The sequence below is a fragment of the Dipodomys merriami genome, unplaced genomic scaffold (genome assembly GCF_024711535.1).
Source record: "Dipodomys merriami isolate MVZ:Mamm:240054 unplaced genomic scaffold, mDipMer1.0.p SCAF_63, whole genome shotgun sequence".
Classification (NCBI taxonomy): Eukaryota; Metazoa; Chordata; class Mammalia; order Rodentia; family Heteromyidae; genus Dipodomys; species Dipodomys merriami.
The window spans coordinates 5,276,435-5,303,563 of record NW_027206213.1 but is presented as its reverse complement, the minus strand read 5'-3'; the positions used below and the strand labels follow the sequence as shown (position 1 = coordinate 5,303,563).

Below are 27,129 nucleotides of genomic sequence, written 5' to 3'. Positions count from 1 at the left end.
GAGCCTGCTGACTTAGGAGCATTAAAGCTATCAAAACTGAAAATAGAACAGTTGATCACAATATATCCAGGGAGTTTCCAATCATTTTGATTCAGAGTGTCCAAGATGAGGCCCCTTAAGAGCTTCTTTCTATGCTATTGAAATGAGTATAGAAAGCACACATACACACATGTTCATGAACACATATGCACTGGGGTAGAATTAAGAGGTCAAAGGCCAGATGCATTACATTTTCTTAAAGAACTATTTTGAGATGTTCTTGGAAAGATATATCCCTACCGAATACTAACTAGGTTTCCATATAGGTGAATTATGTCTCTTGTCAACATGTTGTATGAAAGAGTGCTATTCTCTTCCATTTAAATTTTCCCAGTATCCTAGGATAGTTATCTGGGGAATAGCTGATCTGAGGGTTTAGGAAACAAAACCATCAAAAGGAAAATAAATAAGAATTCAAATCTATATTGCATGTACAATTCCAATCTCCCTGGAAATTCTAGCTCATAATCATATTTAACTGTGAAATGATACATGGTAATTTGAAGATAATTATGTACTCTCAAATGAGAAGCCACTAAAGTATGGCAGCTCAGAATTAAAGTAGCATGTGACACTCTGATTTTACTAGCTGTAACTTTGAGTTTGGAGTCAGGGTGGCATTGCTCTTCAAAACATCCTGAATCTCATAAAATATCCAGACAGAATTTCCAGGACATACATTTTTGTTCTCTTCAAAAGAGTAAACAAGCTGAGTGCTGGTGGCTCATACCTGTAATCCTAGCTACTCCAGAAGCTGAGATCTGGGAATCATGGTTTGAAGCCAGGCAAGGCAGGAAAGACCATGAGACTCTTATTTCCATGTAACCATGAAAAAGCCAGAAGTAGAAGTGTGGCTCAAGTCGTAGAATGCCAGTTTGAGTGAAAAAGCTAGCTGCCTGAACTCTATTCTCTTCTCTCCTGTCTTCTCCTGATCAACCTGAGAGTATTTGAATCAAGTGACACACATACCTATATCAGAATTAATGTTGCATTTAATAACAGAAATCATCATGTACCATACCTACAGAACATTCTGGGAGTGTGTGCTTCATGGAGCCACCGAGAACTCTTGAGTCAAGGTAGCACTTACCCTAGGCTCAAGACCTCCTTGAGAAATGGGAGTGACAAGATGTGGCTCCACAATTCAAGTCTGCAGATGTCCCAAAGCCTCTGAACTTTATCGCTTGTACTGAGTTCAATTTTCTTTAAAACCTACATGGATTTAAAAAAAAAATCAGAATGTGTTCTCAGTCCTTCCTGGAAGTACTATGGGTCATAGTTAAAAAATGCATCGTACCATATCCCTCTCTTTCTGGTAAAGACCTCATGCATGGTGAGAAAAAAACGCAGAATGGCCTGTAGGTATGTATGGTAGAGAGGAAAAGAGAGTTGACCCCTTATAGCATTTTTTTTTTTTTTTTTGCCTGTCATGGCGCTTGAACTCTGGGCCTGGGCGCTGCTCCTCAGCAATTCAGCTCAAGGCTAGCACTCTACCACTTGAGCCACTTCTGGATTTTGTTTTTCTGCTTATGTGGTGCTGAGGAATTGAACCCAGGGCCTCATGCATGCAAGGCAAGCACTCTACCACTGAGCCACCTTCCAAGCCCCCCCCTCCCCTCCATAGTATTTTTGAGGGGAACAATTAATCCATTCAAAAGTTCAGATCCCTATGTCCCCACCAACTCTCACCACTGTTCCATTGGGGCCCAAGCTTCCCCATGAGTTTTGGTGGGGATGAAACATATTCAAATCCTAGGATTATTTTATTAGTTAATTCTCACTGTATTATTTTAATTAATCCACTCAAGACCATACAGCTAGTAAGAAATGGGTAGGATTTGAAGATTTGATCCTAGTACTGTCTGACTTCACAGAAAATGTCTTTGTCACTCCTGGGATGCTGCTTTATTTGAATTTCTGTGAAACTTTGGACAGAAAAGTAAACTCTTAAAACTTTAAGGCAAATGTCTTTTCTTTCAATTACATATTGCAATTGTAGTCATATGTAACAGAACTTGGGACATACATAGAATATGTATATAGAATAATAAGAGTGCTCAATGTAGGCAAGTTAAAAGAAGGACAAACGTTTGAAGACATACTCATTCTAATTTTAAATCACATAAGACTAGTGATCAGATAGGAAATCAGTATATTCAGAGGATAAAAACTATTCAGAGATGGGCTGGGAAGGTGGCTCAGTGGTAGAGCGCTTGCCTTGCATGCTTAATGCCCTGGGTTCGATTCTTCAGCACCACATAAGCAAAAAGAAAAAAGCCAGAAGTGGCACTGTGGCTCAAGTGGTAGAGCGCTAGCCTTGAGCTGAAGAGCTGAGGGACAGCGTCCAGGCCCAGAGTTCAGTCCCACGACTGGACCCCCCCCCAAAAAAAAAAAAAACAACAACTATTCAGAGACATTTTGTAACACTAATTTTAGTGACATAGCAGGAAAGCATTCCTAAAGGTACAACTCCTATGTCACCTATAAAAATAATACCATCAAAATGTGTAAAATTGAATCCAAGTTTGGTGGTGCACACCATTAATACCAATATCCAGAAGGCAGAGAAAGGAGGATCACAAGTTTGAGGCCAGCCTGGGTTATCAAGGCCTGTATTATACTGAAGGCCTACATGGGCCAGTTCTTGCCTAAAAAATAAGTGTATGTTGGGCTCCTGTAGTTAACACCTGTATTCCTAGCTACCCAGGAGACTGAGTATCAGAGAATCTCAATTGGAAGCTAGTCCAGGCCAAAAAAAAAAAAAAAATCCAAGAGATTCTGATCTCTAATTAACCAGCAAAAACTGGAACTATAGGCATGGCTCAACTGGTAGAGTACTAACCATAAGTGAAAAAAGGTGAGTGAGAGCACAAAGCCTTGAGTTTAAGCCCTAGTACCTGTACACACACACACACACACACACACACACACACACACACACACACACACACACACACACACACACACACACACACACACACACACACACACTCAGAAAAGAGAAAGAAAAAAAGAAGAGGAGAAAGAAAAAAATTTGAAATTTTTCTTAAGAAGATTGTATATGAAAAGATTAGTTGCTGGGTGCTGGGGGCTCATGCCTATAATCCTAGCTACTCAGGAGGCTGAGATCTGAAGATCACAGTTCAAAGCCAGCCTGGGCAGAAAAGTCTGTGAGACTGTGATCTCCAACAAACCACTAGAAAATCGGAAGTGGCGCTGTGGCTCAAGGTAGAGCGCTCACCTTGAGCTGAAGAGCGAAGGGACAGCACCCAGGCCTAGAATTCAAGCCCCACGACCAACAACAACAAAAAAGATTCGTTTTGGCTAAGCATTTAGGACATTGCCTAGGACATAAAAACTGTGGAATAGATATATGCTGAATAATGTGAAGTATCTAGCATAAGATACCCAATGTATTATTCATAATCTAAGATGGTGTCTAATGCTTAAATATTAAGAAGATACTGTTAACTACTGAGAGTATATATTTTCTTTTTTTAAATCTTATTTTGGTACTTTTTTTGGAATCTATTTTTGTACTTTTGGAAACTATTTCTCGTATTAGTTTTCATTAGAACACACCATTAAGATATAATGCTTTCACAGAATGTACAGGGCTCTGGGTCTGATCCCAAGCAGCTGAAAAATAAAAATATGAAATAAAAATTTTACTTTGCTGAGCATGATGGTTTATGCTTGTAATTCCAGTGCTCTGGAGGCTCTCAAGTTTGAGGTCAAACTGGGCTATATAGCAAGAACTTGTGCCAGAAACAGAGAAGGGAGGGAGAGGGGGGAGAGGAAGAGGAAGAAGAAGAAGGAGGAGGAGAGGAGGAGGAGGCGGTAGGAAAGAAGGAAACTTCTATTAAAATATTCAGGTTGACAATTGAAGTTTGTTGTTTTGTTCCCTTTGAATAAAAATATTTAGCTTTGTTATTCTAGAAAATGTAATCCATCCTGGAAAGCTATCTTTAAGACAGGGCTGGCATTGCTAATCTTACAAGCTTCCATGATCTGGATACAGATTTACTGTAGTAAAGAAAAATTTGAGTCAATTGTCTGAGGAACAGGGTGTGATTTAGTTAACATTGCCAAATTTGTTTCAGCATGTTTAGAAAAGTTGCCCCCGAACCAGCTGTCATGGGTATTTCTTAAATTAAAATAATTCCCACTGAAATGTTCTGAGATTCTTGGTGTCCAAGAATCTCCTAGAATAAGGCATTATAGAGTCTCATGAGGACAGAAGTGTTTGTCTTTTACCTCTGCAGGTTAAGGGCAGGCAATATACATTCATGCTGATTGTGGAAGGAGGGGAAATTATTTTTGCCACAGTTTGGCCATATAATGAACCATATTATTGTGTTTAAGTTTTGGGTGATAACCTTGGTTATTATTATACAAGGTGGATATGACAAATATAAGCCTGTTTTAGGACTGTCACATGGACTTGGATTCTGTCACAGCTAATGCAGACCCAATATGGTATCAGCTGGACAAATGTTAAACAGAACAATTGCTGCCTCCTGTTGCTCTTAACACAAGTGTTTGGTGGGGTGGGAAGAAGGACAGTGGATTTGCTATTCATGGACAGGCTCTTTTCTTTTTCAATCTGCAGGCTTTGTAAACTAATAATTAATTGTGCATGATTCTTAAGGCTGGACAGATGAGTTAGGTTTGGTTTGGCTATGGAGTAGGCATATCTCCCAAGGAGATCCTCTGGGAGAAAAAATTCTCCAAAGGAAGCACAATATGACAGATGAGCTATCAGGCTGAAACAGGAGTCTAAATGGGTTCATCTTTGTCTCATCTTTAATGGAAGGAGCTAATGAATTAAGTTGCTCCTGCTGCATTAGAGTGCCTCAGTTTCCTCTGCTTAACCAGTCACTTATACCATTGGGACAACTGCTTGCAGAGGGAGAAGATACTCTTGCATGCGAAGCTCAGTATGAAATTAGTTCACATTGGAAGGCAGTATAACCAATGAGTTATCAGTTGTTCAGGCTTTCCCTGTGACACTAGCCAGAGGCCAGGCCATCTCAGGCTCAGGAAACAAAGGAGACTGAAGACAGCCAGGCTTCCATTTAACAACCCCCACAGTATAAAAGTACACGAGGAGGAGGGCAAGTGGGGGCTTGGTAGGATAAGATTTGAGGAAAGGGACACCTTTCCCAGATGTGTTTAGAGCTGTGGTTGAACTGACCACTCACCAGCTGGGAAACCTTATACAAGTTATTAATTATCCTGGATCTGGCTTTCCTCTTTGTAAAATGATAAAGGGAATAGCTATGCCATCAGCTTGTTATGAAGTCCTAGTGAATATGTGTAGAACATTCAGGTCTGTGCCTGGCAAACTGTAAGTGCTCAATAAACATGAGCTCTTATTATTTCCGGCTCAGGCTCCCACTCATGATGTGACTTGGTTGGTTCATCTAAAGCTTGAACCAAAAGAGGATTGTTTCAGAATACAGAGGTGCTTTTGAGTCCTACTTCATAGATGGAGTAAAATGTACACAATCCTTCGGAAATAACCTTAAGTAGGATCACACCTGCAACGAAGTGTTATTTGGCTAATTCAATATTAAGAGTAATAAAGAGAATCTAACTAATTTTCCTTTTCTTTTGGTTGGATATAAGTGTGAACACAGGGCCTTGTCCTCGAATTCCTTTGTTCAAGGCTAGTGTTCCACTTCCAGCCTTTGCGTGGGTAATTGGAGAAAAGAATCTCCCCAAAACTTTTTCCTCCCAGGCTTCAAACCAACGCCCTCAGATCTCAGCCTCCTGAGTAGCTAGGATTACAGGCATGAGCCACTAGTGCTTGGCTAGTTTTCTTACATCTATATTCACTTAATAATAAAATAAGATATTTAGTGTTTTACATCCTCATCTGCTCAAGAAAGACAAAGAACTTAACAAAACATTGGATTGTTAAGAGCAGTTTCTTTCCTTTGCTGAAATGCCTGGTCTTCACATACTTAACCAGCCCACACATGGCCAGGAAGTTGGAGAGGAAGTTAACTTGACACAGATATCTGTACAAATCTACACAAGGGTCTGAGTCAAAAGGCTCCCACACAGAGTGAGAATGTGAACTTCCAAAAGCTATCTGGTCAATTCAGACCTGAAATTCCACATATCATCAAGACCAACACAGCCTGTTGAGAAAATGGGTAGACATTATTCTAAATGTGTCACATTAACGGTCCCAATTAGAAAAAGGTGGCAATGATGTGTGTGTGTGTGTGTGTGTGTGTGTGTGTGTGTGTGTGTGTGTGTGTGTGTGTGTGTGTGTGTGTGTGTGTGTGTGTGTTGTGTTTGAAATTCAGGTGTGGGAAGAACTCAACAGCCTTCTAGATTAATCTTAGCTACCTCCTTTTTAGACTTGTCAAAACACAATTTAAGATCATTTTGGAAGTTATATAGAAACAACATGGAAGCATAATTCAGGACATAAATGACAACAAATGATTTTTGTTTGTTGTTTGTTGGTCATGGGGCTTGAACTTTGGCCTGGGTACTATTCCTCAGCTCTTCAGCTCAACACTAGCCCTCTATAACTTGAGCCATAGTGCCACATCTGCTTTTCTGATGGTTTGAAGAGTCTCATGGACTCTCCTGCCTGGCCTGGCTTTGAACTGCAATCCTCAAATCTCAGCCCTCTGTGTAGTTAGGATTACAGGTTTGAGCCACTGGCACCCAGCTAAAAGACTTGGCTACAGTTTGATCTAAAAAGATATCCTGAGTACATTTTGACCCAAGTTTAGCTTCCTGGTATAATCTAAGGAAGGAACTAGTAACACCATCATAAAATGTTATTGGAAAGTCATTGTCATAGAGTGTTGCTTCTCTAATTAGGCTATGATAATAGATCTCTGACAAATCAGCTCTGAGAAGAGCACTGTAGAAAACCTCGGCCTTAGTAGCCATAGAAGGTAAACACGGAAGGGGGTTGTTACTACATAATTTTCATTCAATATGTTTTCGGGGGAGGGGGGAGTCCGGTCCTGGGCCTGCTCTTCAGCTCAAGGCTAGCGCTCTACCACTTGAGCCACAGCATCACTTCAGGCTTTTTTTTTTTTCCTGCTTATGTGGTGCTGAGGAATCGAACCCAGGGCCTCATGCATGCAAGGCAAGCACTCTGCCACTGAGCCACCTTCCCAGCCCCATTCAATCTGTTTTCTTCTTATTCAAAGAATGATGTTTCCAGGACAAATTATGTGAATACTTTATAAATAAAGCTCAAAATCAAAATGCTGTAGTTCATAAGGAAAGAAAGTTTAAAAAAAAAAAAGACTAAAGGAAGAAAAGTTACATTTGACCATTTGAAAGCTTGGATACTACCCTACAGCAATGGTAGGATCCACCATAAACCACTTAATTTTTCCTGTGTAGGGACTTGAGTAAGCTAATCTTTCAGGTATCAATTAGGAACAATTTGTGAACATTTCTACCGCGACAACACAGCACAAAATAAAGTGATTGCTGATTATTCGGCTTAGGTGATCAGTGGAGACAGCAAACCAGTCAGACAAGTTTGAGATTGATTGACTGCCTGTCTTGATGACTGACAAAGCTTTAATTAGCCAGTTAATTGCAAGCTTCCCTTACCCTTTAGTGCTCAGCATATCTGACTGTGGAGTTGTGTTCTTTTCTTGGTGAAAATGAGCCATGTTCATATCACTAAGATCTTAAAAATAAAACCACAGTAAAGGTGATTGCAAACTAGAGAATGGAAAGTTTTTTGTTGACTTTCCATTTTCTATTTCTTTTCTGCCTCCCAAAGATTGCCTCCTCATTCCCTTAGGTCACTTACCTTGTGTCCAGTGGCTGCAGATTTGAGGGACTATCATAAACCAGATGGCTGGCTCTCACTTGCAGTTTCTGACTGAGTAGATCTGGGGTGGGGCCTGATAACTTGCATTTCTAACAAGTTCCCAAGGGATACTGATACTGCCCATTGTGGACCTGACCACAGTTTTCACACAAAGGAAATGGGCCCTTTGGTCAGTTTCTGATTTGCTTTCCTAACAGTCAGTGGCTGGCCCCCATAACCCTCTGCCTTATACTGAAGTAGGCCTGGATCCCAGGCCTCCTGACAGTCTCTTTGGTGGCCCCCAGTGGGAGCTGATGTGGAGGCCCAACTTCCCCACATCTACTCCAATACAAAAGTCTATATTTTATATGGTTTGTGCAAAGTGAGGCTTGAACTCTTGCTTGTCTTTGCTTGCTTGGCTGACACTACCACTTGAGTCATGCCTTCAGTTCTGGCTTTTTACTGGTTAATTGGAGATAAAGAGTCTCTCAGATTTGGGTGCCTGGGTTGGCCTCAAACTATGATCCTTAGATCTCTAGCCTCTTAAGTAGCTAGAATTACTGCATGAAAGGACAGTAGTGATGAGGGAATTACACAGGAACAAATAATATGAAACTGAAGTTATACCTAATTGTTTGCTATACTGTCCTTCAGCCTTTTCTTTCTCATCATCATCTCCCATAAGGAGATCCTTTAGACATTTTCCCTCAGATTATGCCCCACTTCAAATCCCACCCCTGCCTAGGAAATTTAAGTGCCACAGTTACATCGTGTGTTTATTTACTGTGGAAGTTTGTGCATCGTTAATCCCTAGGCTTTTCTTCATCCACCAAGAGGCAATTTTTACCCCTATGAGGATGACATCATCTCAAATGAAAACTGCATGTCCTAGTAGGGCAAGGTGAAACCATGATGGAAACTTAAAACTATTCCTGGTCCCCCATGTAGACGTCTGTCTGTTCTAACCTTGTATCAGTGTTCCCAAGACTTCCCTGTTCTGTCTGAGAGAAACCAAGAGCAGCTTAGCTCTTGCCGATTTTCCCCTTTTTGTTTGAGACAGGCTCTCTCTATGGAGCCCAGGGTCACCTGAATGGAGCTCACTGTATAGCCCAAGCTGGTCTCAAACTTGAAATTATTCTTCTTCCACCTGTCAAGTACTGGGACTATAGATATTCTCCATCACACCTGACTTGTTCCTTCTCTTTTACAAGAAATCCTTCCCATTATTTTCCTTTCAGGGTTGGAAAGTGGGAAAAGGATAGTGGTAAAGTCAAGCCATCTAGAAGATTAATTTTTTTCCAGCAGTACTGCAATTTGAATTCAGAGCCTTGTGCTTGCTCAGTGACTTGCTAGGCTGACACTTGACCGCTTGGGGCATGCCACCTGCCCTGTAGTTTGCTAGTTATTTTAGAACTGAAGTCTAGTGGGTTTAACTGCCTGGGCTGGCCTTAAACTATGACCCCTCCCACCCTGCAATGTCTCATGAGTAGTTAGGATTACAGGGATAACCTATAATCACCTGGCTCACCTGGGAGATCTCAACTTTGCTTTCCTTCTTAATTCCTAATAAATGGCCTTAGGTTCAACCCTGTTTCTTTTTTGTCTGACCTTGGAGTCTAATGATACCACAACAGCATTTCCCAAAGTCTGAGTGATCCAGTCAGGAAGAACCCTGTTGGATTTTAGTGAGACAAGTCTCTAGCAAGCTCTAGTCCTCTGGGAAATATCCAGATCAAAGTTTCTTCTCTGCTGGGTTGTGCAGAAAGTTACAACTGTCCCTGCAGGCTTTGGTTAGGTAACTATGTGAACGTCTTTCCTTTCCCTCCTCCTCCTGCAACACTTATTCATGATGGCTGCCCATACATGTGCCAACACAGAGAAAAAGCAGCAATTCTCAGAGACAAAATTGTCTAAACAAAGGACAAGAAACCCTTGTTTCCTCCTTAAATAAAACAAACATATCTGTCCCATAGTACTGGGCCCACAAGGGAGATTGTTTTCCATTTTGTTATGCAGAATGTTTTCAGTTCTTTTCTTCTCTTACCAGATAATTCCTCAACCCTGAGGAGCCTGTTAGAACATCTTGGCAGCCAACAGAACCCTCGACCCCAACTGAAGCTTAGAAGTGGAAGCTTTCTCTATCTGAGGCTGTTATTTCTTTTATTGAAAGCTAAAGTAGAGGACAAGAAGCCTGCTGTCCTGCCTAGGGTAAAGCTCTGGAGAGAACAGGCAGGTGGTTGTCTAGGAAAGTTTTTTTTGGGGGGGGAGTGTCCGGTCGTGGGGCCTGAACTCTGGGCCTGGGCGCTGTCCCTCAGTTCTTCAGCTCCAGGCTAGTGCTCTAACACTTGAGCCACAGCGCCACTTCCGGCTTTTTTTTTTCTGCTTATGTGATGCTGAGGAATTGAACCCAGGGCCTCATGCATGCAAGGCAAGCGCTCTACCACTGAGCCACCTTCCCAGCCCTGTCTAGGAAAGTTTTGTTCTACTTGTCACATTTGTAAAAAGTAGAAATCTGTTTTATGAGCATAGAGTGCTCACTTATGCTTTTGCTAAGTGGTTAAGTGGAAGAAAGATCACTTAATTCACTAGGGAAGATTTTAGATCTTGCCCAAGTGATAAGTTGCCAGTCAAGACTCAAGAAGACAGATTGGGTTGAAAACCATCACTGATACACCAGAAATATTGGATACTTTAGAATGGCCAACATCTGCTATATCAGTGGCTGCATATTAGACCTGAGTAAGTGACCTAGTTAAATTATTTCTCCTCCTTCTCCTCTTCCTCCTCCTCCTCTTCCTCCTCCTTCTTCCCCTCCTATTTCCCCTCCCTCCCCCTTCCTTTCTTCCTTCCTTCCTTCCCCTTCCTTCCTTCCTTCCTTCCTTCCTTCCTTCCTTTCTTTCTTTCTTTCTTTCTTTCTTTCTTTCTTTCTTTCTTTCTTTCTTTCTTTCTTTCTTTCTTTCTTTCTTTCTTTCTTTCTTTTCTTTCTCTTGAAACAAGGTCTTGCTATAGTCTGTAACTCACTATATATCCTAGTTTGGCCTGTAATTGTTGATCTTCCTGCCTCCAGAGTACTGGGATTACAAATATGAATCACTGTGCCTGGCTTAGTGTCCCAGTTTTAAGAGACAAATAAAGTTTGAGAGCAAAACCTAGTAACAATTACAGGTACCCTAACTGAGCCCCTCATTCTGCAGTGAAGAGTTCGATCCAGACAGTTATCTAGCTTGTGAAGGAAGACCCAGAACTCAAATCTGAACTCTTCTAATTCCTGTGTAGATGGTTCTTTCTAGCACCCCGTGTTAGTTCCCTGGGTTCCTTCCTGTTTTTTTTTCTTTTGTTATTGTAAAATTGGGGCTTTCACAGATATCTCTTAGATGTGATAGGCCTGAAAGGCCTGTCTAGCTTTTGGTTCTAAAATGTTGAAGAACTAAAAAGGAGCAGGATGACTCTTTTGACCTCTGTGTGTGAGTGGGGATAGAGAGAGGAAGCCACAGAGGAGGTTCAGACTAATGAGGAGCATCTTCGTGTAGTTACTTCATGAGCAACATGGGAACCAAGAAAGGAAACAGGGAAGCTAAGGGCAAGGGCAGGCCCAGGTTTCCCTTTTCTTCTCGTGTTTCCTTTCTAGCACGTGAAGCAGTAGCAGCAAGACTGAATGACATCAGCAGCTTTGCTGAAAAGGAAAACAGAAGTGGAGGGTGTATGGGAAGAGAATGAGCAAGCTGGACGTGCCTGACCTAGAAAATGCAATATGGTTATCCTGCAGCTTAATATGTAGAAGGACTGTGGCCTAAACTGCAGACATGGTGCCCGCCTTCATCTGTAATTTGACCTAATTCAAATAAAAATAAAGAAATGCTAAACATTGATTATAAGTCAGACAAAGGTTATGGGAAATATATATATATATAAACAAATATAAATTTTATATATTTATAATGTCAGGAAGGTTATTATTGAGGAGAGGTGCTTACTAGTACTCAAATTACTAAGACAATGTAACTGGTATTGGAGGCAAAAACAAGATTCTATGGTATCCAGCATTAAGGCTATAAATTACAGACACCATCAGAACGTTTAAAGAGAGAAGTGAAGGGTCCATTCTAGATTGTGGATTGAAGTTGGTTGAGGGATTTGGTGATGAAGAGGTTATCAGGTGACTGTAAGCAACTGCTTCTAACTAGCGACTTGAGATCACTGCCTGTTTTCAAATTTAGTCTTAAATATTTGCATCCCTAGTTTTCGTGAAGGGCCCTCTTGCTACTCACAAATCTGCTTATAGATGACTAATTGTTCTTTGCACTTGGGTAGTTAAGCAATCGAAAAGGTTGTATGTGCAAATTCAGGGATTTAGAGACAAACATAACTGTGTTCGTGGTTATGTAACCCGAAGTTGAAAATGGAAAATTCATAGGCAACCTGTGAAAATCATTACTAATGTTTTCCTCCAAAACAACCAAGAAATAAAATTACATACTCAGTCACTAGAACACGATAAATGTGAAAATTTTCTAGTGGCTGGTGCCTTGTTATTTGAGTTATAGGATCTATATTAAAACAACACATAGTCAAGCAACAACAAAACTCCCTAATTCACAACATTCTGAAAAGTGATTTGGCCATTCTATTTCAGGATAAGTGGGTGTAGAAATAAAGCTTAAGCAAGTCCAGGATAGTGATTTTGTATGGCAGTAACAACTAATGAATCACCAAAAAAGTTATTTGTTTATTTTTTCACAGTAGAGTTGTTCCAAATGGCTTCCAAGACTTTACCATCTTCTTCCTCCCCAACTCCTCACTGCCATGTGGTCATGAGTCACATGCACAGAAGGGGTATGTATCTCTTCTAGGCCCAGTGTTTTAAGAAGTGAGTGGGGCTTAATTTTCTCTTCCACATCTATCGGTTGGAAGCAGATGGTAGAACCACACAGGAAAATTTGAATGGAAAACTGTTCTGAACCGTGTGAGGACATCTTGAGGTATTCCACTTTGTCTTTCCTAGCATGTCCATATCTTATTCGCTACCCTCCTGAAAGTCACTTAGTAACGGTTTCCATTGGTTATCAGGTATCACAGTGTCTGTATATGGAGTTTGCAGATTTAGGACTCCATTGGAAGTCTTACAACAAATGCCTGACACTTGGACATTATAAATTCTATAGGACTCTAGACATTTACACAGTGAGACCAAAGGAGGATATTCTTATGAGGGGATCACAAAGGTTTAATAGCTATGGGCATATGATCATATAAAATAATATTTATTGAAATGAACCCCCAAAAATAGAAACAAGAGATTTCATGTTATTTTGCTTCTTTTTTTGTCTCCTTCTTTATCACTGTTTTTGATTTCTGTACCTTCTGTATGTAAGTTTACCTGTTTTGGGGAGGGTAAGGGGGAGAACAGAAAGGGTGGGACAAAAGATGAACAATACAGCAGTGACACTCACTAGACACTATGTTAAAATGAACTATACAACTTGTTGGGGAGGAGAGTGGGCAGGAAACACTAGGAGAAAATGAGGGAAGAGGCAACACTGTTCAAAAAGAAATGTACTCATTACCTGACTTACATAACTGTCATCCCTCTGTACATCACCTTTACAGTAACAATAAAATAAAAAAATATTATTTTGGCTTAGCTTAAAAAAACCCAAAATCAAATGCCTGTAGGATAGAGAAAGAGTATGGTATTTAATATGACAGTTTCTTGGCAATGTTAATGGATGTTTTCTAAAGTGGAAAAGTGGGTAGTGCCAGCAGCCTGGCTCAAGTCCTCCCTGTGCACTGTGTCCTTAGAGTGTTACTTTCAATATGCTTGATCTACACCATCAGCTCCAAATTCAAAATACTCATTGAACACTTGAAGCTTAAATTATTCCAAAACTAGTCTTTGTTTTATTATAAAGGTAGTTGTATGATAATTAGGAGGTTGGTTTATGGTGTTAGTTGTAACCTTGGTAACAGGATGTAAATGAAACATGTGCCAGTAGATAAGACCAAAAGTCCGTTGGTGCAATGCTTATTCTTATAGTCTTTAGTAAATAGAATAGGCAAAAAGATAACCTGGTAATATTTTTCCTATTTCCTTTCACCTGATAGGCAGGTAATAAAGTCCATTTGGTTAGGACTCTGTGTGTGTGTGTGTGTGTGTGTGTGTGTGTGTGTGTGTGTGTGTGTGTGTGTGTGTCTTTTAAGGTACAGTAACTGGATGGGAAATGTGCCTCAGGTGGTAGAGTGCAAGGGTGAGGCCTTGAGTTCAAGCCCTAGTATGGCCAAAAGGTAAAAATTAAAAGTAATTAATTGAAAAATACAGCAACAGATTTAACATGCTAAATCTTGGTGTTAACAAAGCACAGTGAGTCAAACTTTATATTTTGTTTAAAGTAGTTTTATGTTTGTATTGCTATTATTCCTAGACCAAGCCTTCCCACAAGAGTGGACCAGAGTTAGAGGTGAGGGAGGTGACAGAACAAGAGGCCATAAAAATGATGAAAGGCCCCTTAGGGACACAAGAAACTAAATATTGATCTTTGTTCTTTCGGTAAGGACTCTCAGATTTCTAAAGCAGTCATTATAGCCATGGTGGCAAGGGTTCATCTGATATGCCTTTTAGCTGTAGTCCCTTTCAGCACTGAAGAATGGCTTGTTGGTGGGGGTCAGCTGACAACCAAGGAGTTCTCTAAAGTATGGCTTAGAATAAGGGTACTTACACATTCTTCCTCATGTGTTATGTAAGGTATTTGGGGTATGCAAAGAAGAAAGCAATGGTGCAAATTCAAATGATTACTATCCTTCCAGGAACACAGTTGGGAGTCATAGATTGATCCTAGCAAAAACACTGCTCTAAGCACTTGTGGAACTGTAGCTTAGAGTCCTCTCTAGAGCCAAGGTTATAGTCTACAAACTCCTTTGGGCTAAATAGTGACTAAATAGTGATTTACCTTAGAGTTAGCATTACATAGAAGATTAGTTTTTTGTTTTTCTCCTCTCTGTAAGTTAATTCCTAATAACATGGGATATTTTGTTAAAAATCAAATAATCACTTATTTACCTATTAGTTTACTGATTCAGTAAATATTCATTGTGTGGCCCCATATGCCAGGATCTGTTAGAAGGTGTGAATTCAGAGATGCACAAACGGAACAGTTTCTACTCCATAGGGGCTGATACTGTAATAAGAAAGTGTGAACAAACCACTCCTACAACACCATGCTTACAAATTAATAAAATACTTATAAGTGGTATGAAGAAGATAGAAGATGGACTGGGCCAGAGGAATAACATGAAGCAATGAGTTTGTTAAATGGGCAAGATGACCTTTAAGCACAGATTCAGTATATTTCTCTTTCTTTCTTTGTATGTCTTTCTTTCTTTGTATGTCTTTCTTTCTTTGTCTGTCTTTCTTTCTTTCTTTCTCTTTCTTTCTTTCCCTTCCTTCCTTCCTTCCTTCCTTCCTTCCTTCCTTCCTTCCTTCCTTTCTTTCTTTCTTTCTTTCTTTCTTTCTTTCTTTTCTTTCTTTCTTTCTTTCTTTCTTTCTTTCTTTCTTTCTTTCTTTCTTTCTTTCTTTCTTTCTTTCTTTCTTTCTTTCTTCTTTATTTCTTTGGCTGGTCCTGAGACTTGAACTCTGGGCCTGGATACTGTCCCTCTTGCTCAAGGCTAGCACTCTACCACTTGAGCCATAGCACCATTTCCAGCTTTTTCTGTGATTTAATTGAAGATAGGAATCTCATGGACTTTACTGTCTGGGCTGACTTTGAACCATGATCCTCAGATCTCAGCCTCCTGAGTAACTAGGATTATAGCAGTGAGCCACTGGTGCCTGGCTAAGTTCAGTCTTAAAGGAGATACACACTTGCCACAATTGGGTGTATTCAAATAAGTAATCTTTTATTTTGGAAGACAATTTTGAGACTAAAATAGACTGTAGAGCTCACTCTTCCCATAATAAGTTTTCTTTCTGTGGGATATGAGATTGATCCTAATCAGCTAGGTGATCTTGAACTGTACCATTTCAGTGACCCCAAATAATCTGTTGGGTTGTCTGTGATAGCAAAACCTTGTACCTTATTTGCAACCTTAACTGGGGACAGCATTACTTTCCCCTTCCCTTTCTTCTCCTTCCCCTCCCTTTCCCTGCTTCCCTCTCCTTTCCATTCCTCTCCTTTCTGTCCCTCTTTTTTCTCTCTTCAACCCACACACTTGTACCCACACAAGTATACATAGTTTATTTTCTCAGTACAGTCATTTTCACTGTCCAAACTACAAGGCCCAGGACCTGTACTTTCCTTCACTAAGGACATCAGAGTCACCTGGTAGATATAAAGAGAGGGCATGGCACCATTATTTGCAGGCCAAACTGAGGCAGCATCAGCACCACAGTTGGTTTCTCAAATTCTTCTCCAAGATGACACTACCAATCTTGAGAAATATTCTGAAGTTGTATCCTAGTTTCATTAGAACTATTAATAATATCTACCATGGGCATGGGATGGAGTAATATAATGTCAATGTTTCCATTGTTAGCAATGCAAAGTTTGATCAACAGGTCAAAGAGGCATCTGCCAGGTTTCACCATGCTGCAAATATTGTACTCCTTTTATAATTAAGAAGTATTATAACAGGTAATATTTTGAATTTTTTATTCTTGGACAATACTTTTTGCCAAAGGATTTGCTGCTCTATTTCCAATTCCCAGATCCATGAATTTGTATTGACTTTCTTGTGCCATTCACAAGCACATGGATATTTCAGAAAGGTTGGGAGTGAAGAAGTAAGGACACTAAGAAAATCTAGGGGCTATTTGTACCTTTTCATTTTATTAAGTGCATTGAATAATAAAGGTTTCATTAATAACTCATTTAGTGGTAAAGAATTACATTTCCCTTGATGTAGCTAAGAAATAAATTATAATAATGCTAGATAGATAAATTGTTTCTAGTATTACTGAAAGAAACAGATGATACAGCCAAGTCTTTTGTCCCTCAAATATTCTTAAACAAGTTTGAATCCTAAATTTCCTTTTCTCTTTATGTCTTTAAATGCCAGGGTAGATTTATAGAACAGAAAACTCTGTGGTGAGCATAAGTAACAGTATCTTTGCTTACAATCATTAACCATAAATCTAGATCAGGTAGATTGATTTTTCAATATCACTTTCAAAAATCACACTGCAGTGGCTTGTGTGTGTGTGTGTGTGTGTGTGTGTGTGTGTGTGTGTGTGTGTGTGTGTGTGTGTGTGTGTGTGTGTGTGTGTGTGTGTGTGTGTTATTGGGGTCTTGAGCTTGCTAAGCAGGTACTCTACTACCTGAGCCATTTCCCCAGTTCTATTTAGTGGCTTTTATGTGATAAAAATCTGATTTGAGTCTTTCTAAGCACCAGGAGCTGTCTTGAAGACTTCCTGTGGCAATGTAATCCATGGGGATAATTGTATTAGGATAATAGGGTTGAAATGCTTCATAATTTAATGAGTTTGTGGATTTCTTATTCCCAGAATTATAAAAGAACCTCTGTGAATGTCAAATCCAGTAATTATCAAATGGAACAGAATTTGGCTCTCTTTAACCAACTGGCACACTCTTTGTAGATAACAACATGATTTGATATTTATAAAGTGCCTCTTCCCCACACCCACTCTTAGATAACAAAAATTCATTAAATATAAAGTTTTACATAATTCGATAAATTCAATCTTCTAGATTTTTCCTAGCCTTTCAATTAGATATTAAAGAAGAGCTATCATTCTTTTGGAATAGGCATTCAGCTTTTCCTAGCACAGGAACTGGCCTGCATTTGCCAGAACCTGCTGAATAAGGGTGATAATAAAATGCAAAGTCCCTTTGGTGTTGGAGTAATAAATAATTGAGGAGGAGATGAGAGCAGGATCTAGTCTATAAGTGGCCTAAGGCCCAGTAGATTCCTTTTGGTATTAAGTATACATATTTATGTTGATTTGGATTAGAAACTCACTCTTTCCAAATGTCCAAAGAAATAGAGAGATGGATAATAATAATAGGCCACATTTACCTTCTAGTTATTTAACATGAATATCACCTATTCCTCATCAACAACCCTAAGAAGAGGTACAATAATTACTTTCCCTCTTTGAAAGATGATAAAAACTGGGACCCAGAGAGATTAGGCAACAACATCCTGGAGAGAAATCTGGCTGCAAACCCAAACAAACAGTATGACTGCAGAGTCTGAGATCATGAGGACAGCCAATATTACTTCCCTCTCAAATGCTGGGGCCTCTTCATGGAGGGGGAGGGAGATTTATGGCACTTTTCATAAGAGGATCAATAAGTGCTTTGCTAGTACATAATGATCACTTCCCACAGCAATCCTTTAACTTAATGTTTATACCAAGAACTGGAGGCATGTCATATGGTAAAATGACTTGAGAAAGGCATGCCCTGTACTCCAAGCAGATTCAGGAAGAAAGTGGAGATGCTCTACCTCTGTTCCTGAGAGTTTACCATGAACCAGGGCTCTTCTCCATTCCACTTCATGAAATACACACCACATTATTCCATGTAGCATGCTCATCCGATACTCATTCTGCATTTCTCCCTAGGGGCCAACATTCCTGGCAAAGAAGAGTGAAACTAGGATAATAGCCATCATAGACATTATGAAATTGCTTCTTATCTGAATTCATACTCTAACCCTCTTTAGTGCTTTCATAAACCATCACAGGTGATAGATTTTTTTTATGACTTATGGGTCTATTTTGCCTTTCCATTTGTGCCTTCTTCACTTTTAGGATAGAGATCAGATAATAAAGAACGAAGATTCACCCTGTAGTGACTGCTACATGAGATTTTATTTAAACCTAATAAGTAGACAGAGAATCTAAAAATGCAGTACATTCAATATAGTTTTACTAGGTACTAAATACTTCCAAAAGTTGTTTTTTTTTTTGTCGGTCGTGGGGCTTGAACTCTGGGCCTGAGTGCTGTCCCTCAGTTCTTCAGCTCAAGGCGAGCGCTCTACCACTTGAGCTACAGCGCCACTTCCGGTTTTCTGGTGGTTTATTGGAGATAGGAGTCTCACAGTCTTTCCTGCCTGGGCTGGCTTTGAACCGCGATCCTCAGATCTCAGCCTCCTGAGTAGCTAGGATTACAGGCATGAGCCACCAGCGCCCGGCCAAAAGTTTTTATTAAAACGTTACCTAATGATAAAAATCCTTTCATCTACCAAGTATTTGTTTTTCTTCTTAGATGTAAAGCACTAAAGTGGATGCTGAATAAAACAAATAAAAACAATATCCTTGCTCTTAAGATACACTCTTGTGTGTATTCAGCCTGTCCGGGACAGTCTTGTTTTACATGTTTCCCTAATGTAATTATTTCACTCTCATAAGTATCTCAATTCGCATGATAAATTATGTATACCCCAGTAGTATCTTCTCAGTAGATGATGTTTTGAAATACTTGTAATTCTCAGACATAAATAAAAAGTACAATCAGGGAAGGTCCAAAAACATGTATTGACATTCAGTCTTCATTTTGGAATCACTATTTCTGTCACTCAGGGTCAATTTAAATAAGTTCATTGGGAAAGGGTGACATTTCATTTTTATATTATTTTTTAAAAAGCAACTATTGTCCAATCTCTAATAGAAAATACAATGGGATATAGAAAATTTAACATGAGAGAATATTGTAGTAAGTAAAGACCGTATGTATGCTATGCTTTGCTCCAGTATTGGCAAGAGCAAAAGGTGAACAGGACACAGTAGGCCTTTGGAGCAAGAGCAGTATCAGGTAGACCAGCAGAAGCAATGGTCAAGGACATTGATGTCAAAGCCTCTGATCTTAGAATTCAAAATGACCTCCATCTTTTCAGCTTGGACTCCTTGGTCTTTACCCCACTTCTAAAGGTACTGGTTTTAAAAGCTAACTGTGACATGCTAGGTGAAAGTTTGGTGTCTCTAGAACTTGTAATTATACATCATATTATGTACTGTTGCCCGAATATGTATATATGTATGTATTTTGATATTGAAGACAAGCTATTTTTAGTTTCCTTTTGGGTATGTTTGGAGAAACTCTTAACTGTTGCTATGCTGCTATGGAAACGGTATCCACGTATACTGACATGTTTACAATTGTTTAAAACACTATAAACTTTCCAGGGCAAAGGCAAACAGCTTAGTTCTATCAAAGTTGCTTCATGTTTCTTCTCTTCCTCCTCCTCTCCCTCCTCCTTCTTCTCTTCCCCCCTTCCTCCTTTTTCTTTATTAATTTTTCATTATTCAAAACCATGATGGAATCTATTTCATCGGTGACTGCATAAAAGATATCTTTCTTTTTTCTTTTTCTTTTTTTGTGTGTGGAAGTGCTCATCATTTAATACATATCACATTCACAACTACAGCATTGCTGAGAGCACATGAAACTTTTTTTTAATGAAATCAGAAATATTCTTTGGTCTGGTTAGGAATTGAGAATTAAATGCTTCCTAGATTTCCATGTGAGAGGTGTAAATAATACCTTTTTTTTTTTTTTGGTCCAGTCATGGGGTCTGAACTCTGGGCCTGGGTGCTGTCCCTCAGCTCTTCAGCTCAAGGCTAGTGCTCTACCACTTGAGCCACAGTGCCACTTCCGGCTTTTTTTTCCTGCTTATGCGGTGCTGAGGAATTGAATCCAGGGCCTCATGCATGCGAGGCAAGCACTCTACCACTGAACCAACTTCCCAGCCCTAAATAATACCTTTTGAGGGTATGTTGATAATCTGTCAGGTGTAGGAGATTTTGGTAGAAGTTTAAGTGATCGTAATTGGTGTATGCAAAAATGAATATAAGGACTATTCTAATTGCTAGGAAACATGCAAACTCAAACAAGAGTCTTCTGGACTTTTTCCAAAGCATAGGGGAAAGTAGGTGCCAGACAACCTTTACATTTTATTTTATTTTATTTTTTTGCTTATGTGGTGCTGAGGAATTGAACCCAGGGCCTCAGGCATGCAAGGCAAGCGCTCTACCACTGAGCCACCTTCCCAGCCCCAACCTTTACAATTTTTGGAGAGAGATTTAACAAAGCCATAGGAATGGAAGTGAATAAGAACACGTTTGTTTAAAGATCCAGAGAAATGATTTCACCAGGGTATTTTCTAAGAGTCTAAAAATATTTGAAAGTGGAATCTGTCATTGTAAATCATACCATGGTAGGTCTGACTACATGAAAAAGGACAAACACACCCTACTAGAGCACAATTCTCATAGAATTTTAGAGCCAGAGTACTCCCCCCCCATTAAAATGCCCCCTTTCCAAGATCCCCCCCATTAAAACGTTCCCTCTTTCCAAGATTTGATCTCTATTTTTTGAAAGTATATACTAAAGGAAATTTAAGCTATTATAGAGTCTGTTTTTCTTTCTTTCCTATTAAAATCTCATTTTTGCCATCTTTCTGAAATGGTCATTTTAATTCACACATAAAAGACAAAACAAGCATTGACAGAAGTCTCCTGGGAGCAGAGCTTCGGAGCACGCTGGCTGCAGCAGCGAGCTACATCTGCCTTGCATCTGTGAACCAGCCATCCAGAGCCAGTTCTGCTCCCTGGGCCCTTTCCCAAAAGCATTAACGCACTGTCTCTGCTTCAGCTCACCAGCAGATATTTCATTCTAAACCCTTCCTAGGACAAGGTTTATGTGATTTTTTTTTCTTCCCCTTGGGAAGGATTCCTCCCTGCTTCTTGGAGCTTAGTAGGGGCTAAGAAATGTGACCCCAAGGTCATGTTCAGATTAGAACCCAGTAAAACCTGATGGGCTTGTTACAGAAGGGTTAGGATTGGGGGAGTTTCACTAGGGTGATCAGAGAAGGTTCTAGGGGAAAGTGAATCTAGTTTAGGGGCAGCTCAGGAGGCCAGGAGATGAGGCCTTGATTCCTAAGTGGGGAGCCTGGGAATAGTAGTGCTGGCAACTGAATCTTCTCTGGATGATGCTTGAATCTGGATGAAAAGAGGCAGGAAGGCAGGAGCAGCACTGTGGCTTTACCCAGACTGCTCTCCCAGGCAGCCAATAATTGGCTTACTCATTCAGATTTCTCTTCAGAAGCAGCTTTCCATCTCCTCTGATGCCTCAGAGGGGATTTCCCAAATTAACCTTTTCTCTAAGCTTTGTTGAGAGACTGTTTTTGAGGGCTGATGAAGGAATTTCCCTATTTTGACCTAACTCTTGTCTAGAGAGACTGTTGATCTTCATCTGGGGATTTTCTCAATAACACGTTGCTACTTTCTGTTTCCCAGGAGTTCCTGCTCTCTGGGAACTAAAAGAATTTGCAAGAGAAGGGGGCAAACAACTTTTAGGAAAAAAGGAAGGAGAGTGTCTTTCATATAGTAGTTCCCCCTCTCCCTCTTTTTGGCTACAGTGATACTGCATTTGAAAATGAGGCCAGGAGACCTGGCTGAGAGCTTTAGTGTTGCTTACACTAAGTATTTAGATTGTAGTTATGATGAAACATATAAGTGATTGTTTAACTTGAGTATCTCTCCTAGTTTGGGATGGATAGGAATTCATATGTTAAAAGAAACTACTAAAGAAATAGTTTCTGAGTGCTTTCTGTGTGACATATAATATATGCTGTTAGGGACTTCTCATTTGATCCTGGTAACAACCTTGACAAATAGGCCTTATTATGACCCATCTAAACAGATTAGCAAACCAAGGATCTCAGAGGTTAGCTAACAGCCCTATTTCCCAGCTGATATTAAGCAAAGCTCCACATCTGTGGGAATCCCAGAACCCTGTGTTGATACTTAAATAGCTGTAACTTTCTATGCAGTTTGGGATTTGTTTCATGGGTCTTTGAGGTGGGAGGGACCTTGAGAAGCAGATCTCCCAAAACCAGAGGCAAAAATGTTTTCAGAAGTATATAGGCATGAGCCACCAGCACCCAGTTCTGCCCTTGACTTCTTATTGCATCACCTGCAGATGATGCTGACTGGGAGATCTTAAACAAAATGTATAAGATGCTTCAATTAAATCCATTCGTTAGCTCTTCAGAGAACCTTCATCTTATCACTGCTGTCATCTTGCAGCTAGTGTTGTTAGTTTTATCAAGGTTCTGAGGGAGAATTCCTTGGGGACTGGTCTGTGGTGGCTTAGATCCTGGGAAAATTGTGTTCTGGAGTTAATTTACCTTCTTGATTCTCGATTTGATTTCCTCCAATCACGTGTGTGTGTGTGTGTGTGTGTGTGTGTGTGTGTGTGTGTGTGTGTGTGTGTGTGTGTGTGTGTGTGTTTCTCAAGGGAATAGGTTATTAGCCACAGTTGATCTTTGCAATGATCTGAAAATATTTTCAGTTCCACCATAGGGGTAATCAGCATGTGAAGTGCTACAGGCCTCCTGGGAGGCAGCAAGGCTGAGGTTCTGGGAGTTCCTGAATAGACGTTGCTGCACTGGCTGCTAGACCTACCTTGCCCATGGTGCACTTCACTGCAGTTCTTCCTCTCGTGGGTCTGTTGGGAGAATCTTGCCATGTCCTCTTCAGTGGGCCCTGAGAGTCACCAAATGCTGGGTGCTAATTGCCAAGTGATTTACCCACATTAACTTGCTTGATCCTTGTACACGAAGGTAGGCGTTCCTTTTCTTACCTATGAGGAATCCAAGGCTGTGGAGGGTAATGATTGGCTCAAAGCCACCTTGTTGGTAAGTGTAGGAACCAGAATTTAAATATTCATCAGTCTCATTTCTAGTTGTGGTTTTATTGGGTATAGGGACATAAGCCATTTTCACTTACTTCATTTTATTCCATTTTAATGTTAGGGATTGAATCCAGGGCTTTTCATTTGCTAAGTAAGCAATAAAGTACATAAAGTACATCCCAATAAAGTACATCCCAGCTACTAAATCTTAGTTTTTAATCACTAGGAAAATAGTGCAGGCACACATACAGGCTATGTTATCATTCCAAGTAATCATGCAAAGGAAAGAGAACAAGAACCAATCAGTAAGATGCATGTGCCTGGGAAGGGGATGGCACAGGCCAGAGGCCCAGGTTTAACACAACACAGCATTTGATAAAGGGGCGGGGGGTGGGTTGGGGGGCTGTCTCTACATTGTGCTAGAGGGGCATGACTTTGTTACGTCCACTGTTGCCGGGGCACCTCTTAGTGGAGCCCTGCAACTTCAGGAGACTAAGTAAGCAAGACCAGGGTTAGGCTTTCATCCTATTCTGTTCAAGTACTCTCTCCCCCCAGATCTTCCCAAATGTAGCACAATGCTTCCTAACCAAGCAGCCAAGCATTTACCTTTGGTGTTCACTCTCAGATATGAGTACACATGATCAAAATTACCTTTTCTTTCAAGGATGGAGTGTTAATGCCCTTTCCACCATTTTCCTGCAGGTAGATAGAAGTGTGGAGGGAGAATCAGGAGCCTGTGTCAGGTGCCAGGGAAAGGGGGTGGATCTGATTCCCATACCCATATCGTTGATATGGGCCTCTCATGTATTTCATAGAGTCCAGGCTGAAAAATGTGATGTGTAGGAATCTCAAGAAAAGCACAACCCCCCCCCCCCCCAACCAAGCTGTGTCTTGGTGACAAATGGGCACATTAAAGGAAGCCTCTCAAAGTGCTAATCCTGAACCCCCTGTCCCAGTTCTGTATTTTACATGATTTTAAGCTCTTGAATATTAGAATCAACGCAAAATATCCTCCAAGTCCTTTTTGCTCTCCAAATTAGAAATGATCTCATAGCTTTTGTTTCATGGCTGCCAGAAAAAGGTGCATTTGACTTACTGTTATAAGGTGGCATTTCTAACATATAGTGGCATTCCTGGTATATGAGAGGTTGGCAACAAACAGAATTATACCTCTTCAAAGTCCAGACCACTAGCAGAAACCTCCCAGCTTGCTGCTACCTGGGCACCAAGAACAATTGGTACCACAGAGGGCCCTGGCTTGATTTGACAAGGGGGAATCTACATTGTAATAATGAGCTTTCAGGCACTGAAATGTGAGCTACAGAAAAAGCTGAAATGACTCTTGATCCTAAATGTGCCATGAATCTCTTCTATTTCTACTTCTTTGGATTAAAGTACATACTGGAACCAGTGGCAAGTTGACATATTATTCAAACGTGGTGTACTTGTTGATTTCTTAATTTTATTGAAAAGATGGAACACTCCATTCTTTTAAATAGATTCCTGCTCCTACGTCTGGCACTCATTGGTAAAGATGCTTATTTCCTTTTACCTTTTTGATCATAAAAAGCAGTTCATGTTTTCTGTATCCATCCAATGGTGGGCTTTGTTGTGGCAGGTGTATGGGGGCTGGCTGCTCCTGGAATGTCTCCAACTGGCAGGTCACCAGGGCCTGCACATGTGGTACTCTGTGCTCTGCTCCCACTATTGCACAGAGGCCTGTTTGCCTCCAGAGGAGCTGGTATTGCGTGAGAGCATGAGGCCCTGAATCCTTCTGAGGTTCATTGTCACTTCCCAGGTCATTGTAATCCTTGCTGCTCTCAGAGTTAGTGTTCTTCATCATTCCGCTGTAATGGAATTGGATAGTTGTTAGTGTAGAAATGAGTTTTCTTATAGTTTTTCTGTCCTCTAGATTGAAATTATTTTATAGGTAATTATAATCCTAAAAATTAGTAGTTGTTAGTTGTTTTAAAATACCTTAGCAATAAGTTCTTCTCTGCAGTATATTATTAAATATGATTTCAACATTTATTCTTACAAAATGAAACTAGGTGAGAAATGAGCTGTGTACACGAGAAGTGATAAGACATATTCCTTTGGGTGCGGGGATACTGTCAAAACTATTTAAATCGACTCAGATTTAAAACAAAACTGTGCAAATATTATACCTTAGATGTTGTTTGAATGTGATAATGAGCAAATAGGTAAAGCTCCTTATTCCCACCCCTCCAAAAGAAAGAAACAAATACAAATGTACCTTTGGGTTTGAAAACATTGGAGCAAAAAAAGAGAATTACACCCAAAAGTAGTCACTAGAGTTAGATCTATCAGCAAAGACCTATTCCTCTTTCATTTCTGTCTTTTCCCAGCCCTTTTCTCTTGCCCAAGGCTCAGTTCCTGTCCCATTGTGTTGGTGGAAAGGAGACTTGGGGTATAAGCAATGCTGAGTGCTGAGTAAGTAGACAAGCTCTGGGCTCATGCTTTACCAAGACATTTCCTCTGAGATAAATGACAACATTTTGAGAAGGATGGAATTTGAAGCCCTAAAAATTTATAGATTTAAGAAGGCGTATTTTGTATATGAATGATCTTTTATAATAGAGATGAATTTTTAATCTCTGAAATGACCTTGTCCAGAAAAGAGGATTCATAGTTTAAGTAATTCCATAGCAAATTAATTTTCTAGTAATTACACAGTATTTACTAGACACTTATTAGATACTAGACATGTTTGCTTACTTGAAAAAATAAGTCATTCACTGGGCAATTACTAATTTTTCACATTAATACACAAAGCAAACATTAAAGATAAATGGGGTAGCTACAGTTCAATTATTTTGCATCTTTTAAAGCAACATTTTCTCAATTTTTTTCTAATAAAAATTGCATTTACTTAGAAGCATTCAGAATGTCAATGAAAAGCTACAACTTTTTTTTCAATTACAGAGTGGTGTTCAGTTAACAGAGCAACAATTATTTCATATAAGACAATTATTTTGTAACTTCAGACAACTAAAGATGATAAAACTACCATCCCTATATATGACTAATTTATGCTGTGCACCAAGAAGAACCTGCATTAAATTTCCATGCCAATTTACAACTGCTATACTGTACCAGGTAAGATTAGTGGCTATTGAAAATATCACTAGGATAGGGCTATCTAAAGACATTTTGTAGTGTGTTAACTGTACAAAAAAAGACATTGGACCATTTGAAAACAAATCTTACTCAGCCTTACATTTCAATTTTTTTCTTTAAAAGGAGTGAGTTGTGTACAGGGAGGTTAAATGCCTTATAGACAAGGAAAAAACAACAGTGCTAAAGCCGACTTATTCATCATGATCCTCTTCATCTTCCTCCTCACACTCTTCATCTTCCTCCTTTTTCTTTTTCTTTTGTTTTTTTTCTCTTGGGGGGTCTCAACTATGTTTTATCATTTTAAAAAATGTACAGAGGGGTTATATACATAACCTCTTACATACATAAGGCAGACCTCCTTTTTCTTTAAGTAGCATTTTCTAAAGGGTGGTATTCATTTTCTCTAACTTCTCTAACTTCTCCCTCTGATCACCTCTTAACTTTTCTCCAAACAGATTTTTTTTCCCTAGAAAAAAAATACTGATCTTTTGA

General features: G+C 39.8%; 1 long non-coding RNA gene across 1 annotated transcript in view; it reads left to right on the top strand.

Moving 5' to 3' along the window:
- Nucleotides 1–27,129, top strand: part of LOC138815254 (uncharacterized) — a 54,845-nt gene that overhangs the window by 24,747 nt on the left and 2,969 nt on the right. The window contains exon 3 of the long non-coding RNA XR_011368232.1: nt 26,443–26,616. This is a non-coding gene — a long non-coding RNA (uncharacterized lncRNA). The remainder of the gene's footprint in view (nt 1–26,442; nt 26,617–27,129) is intronic.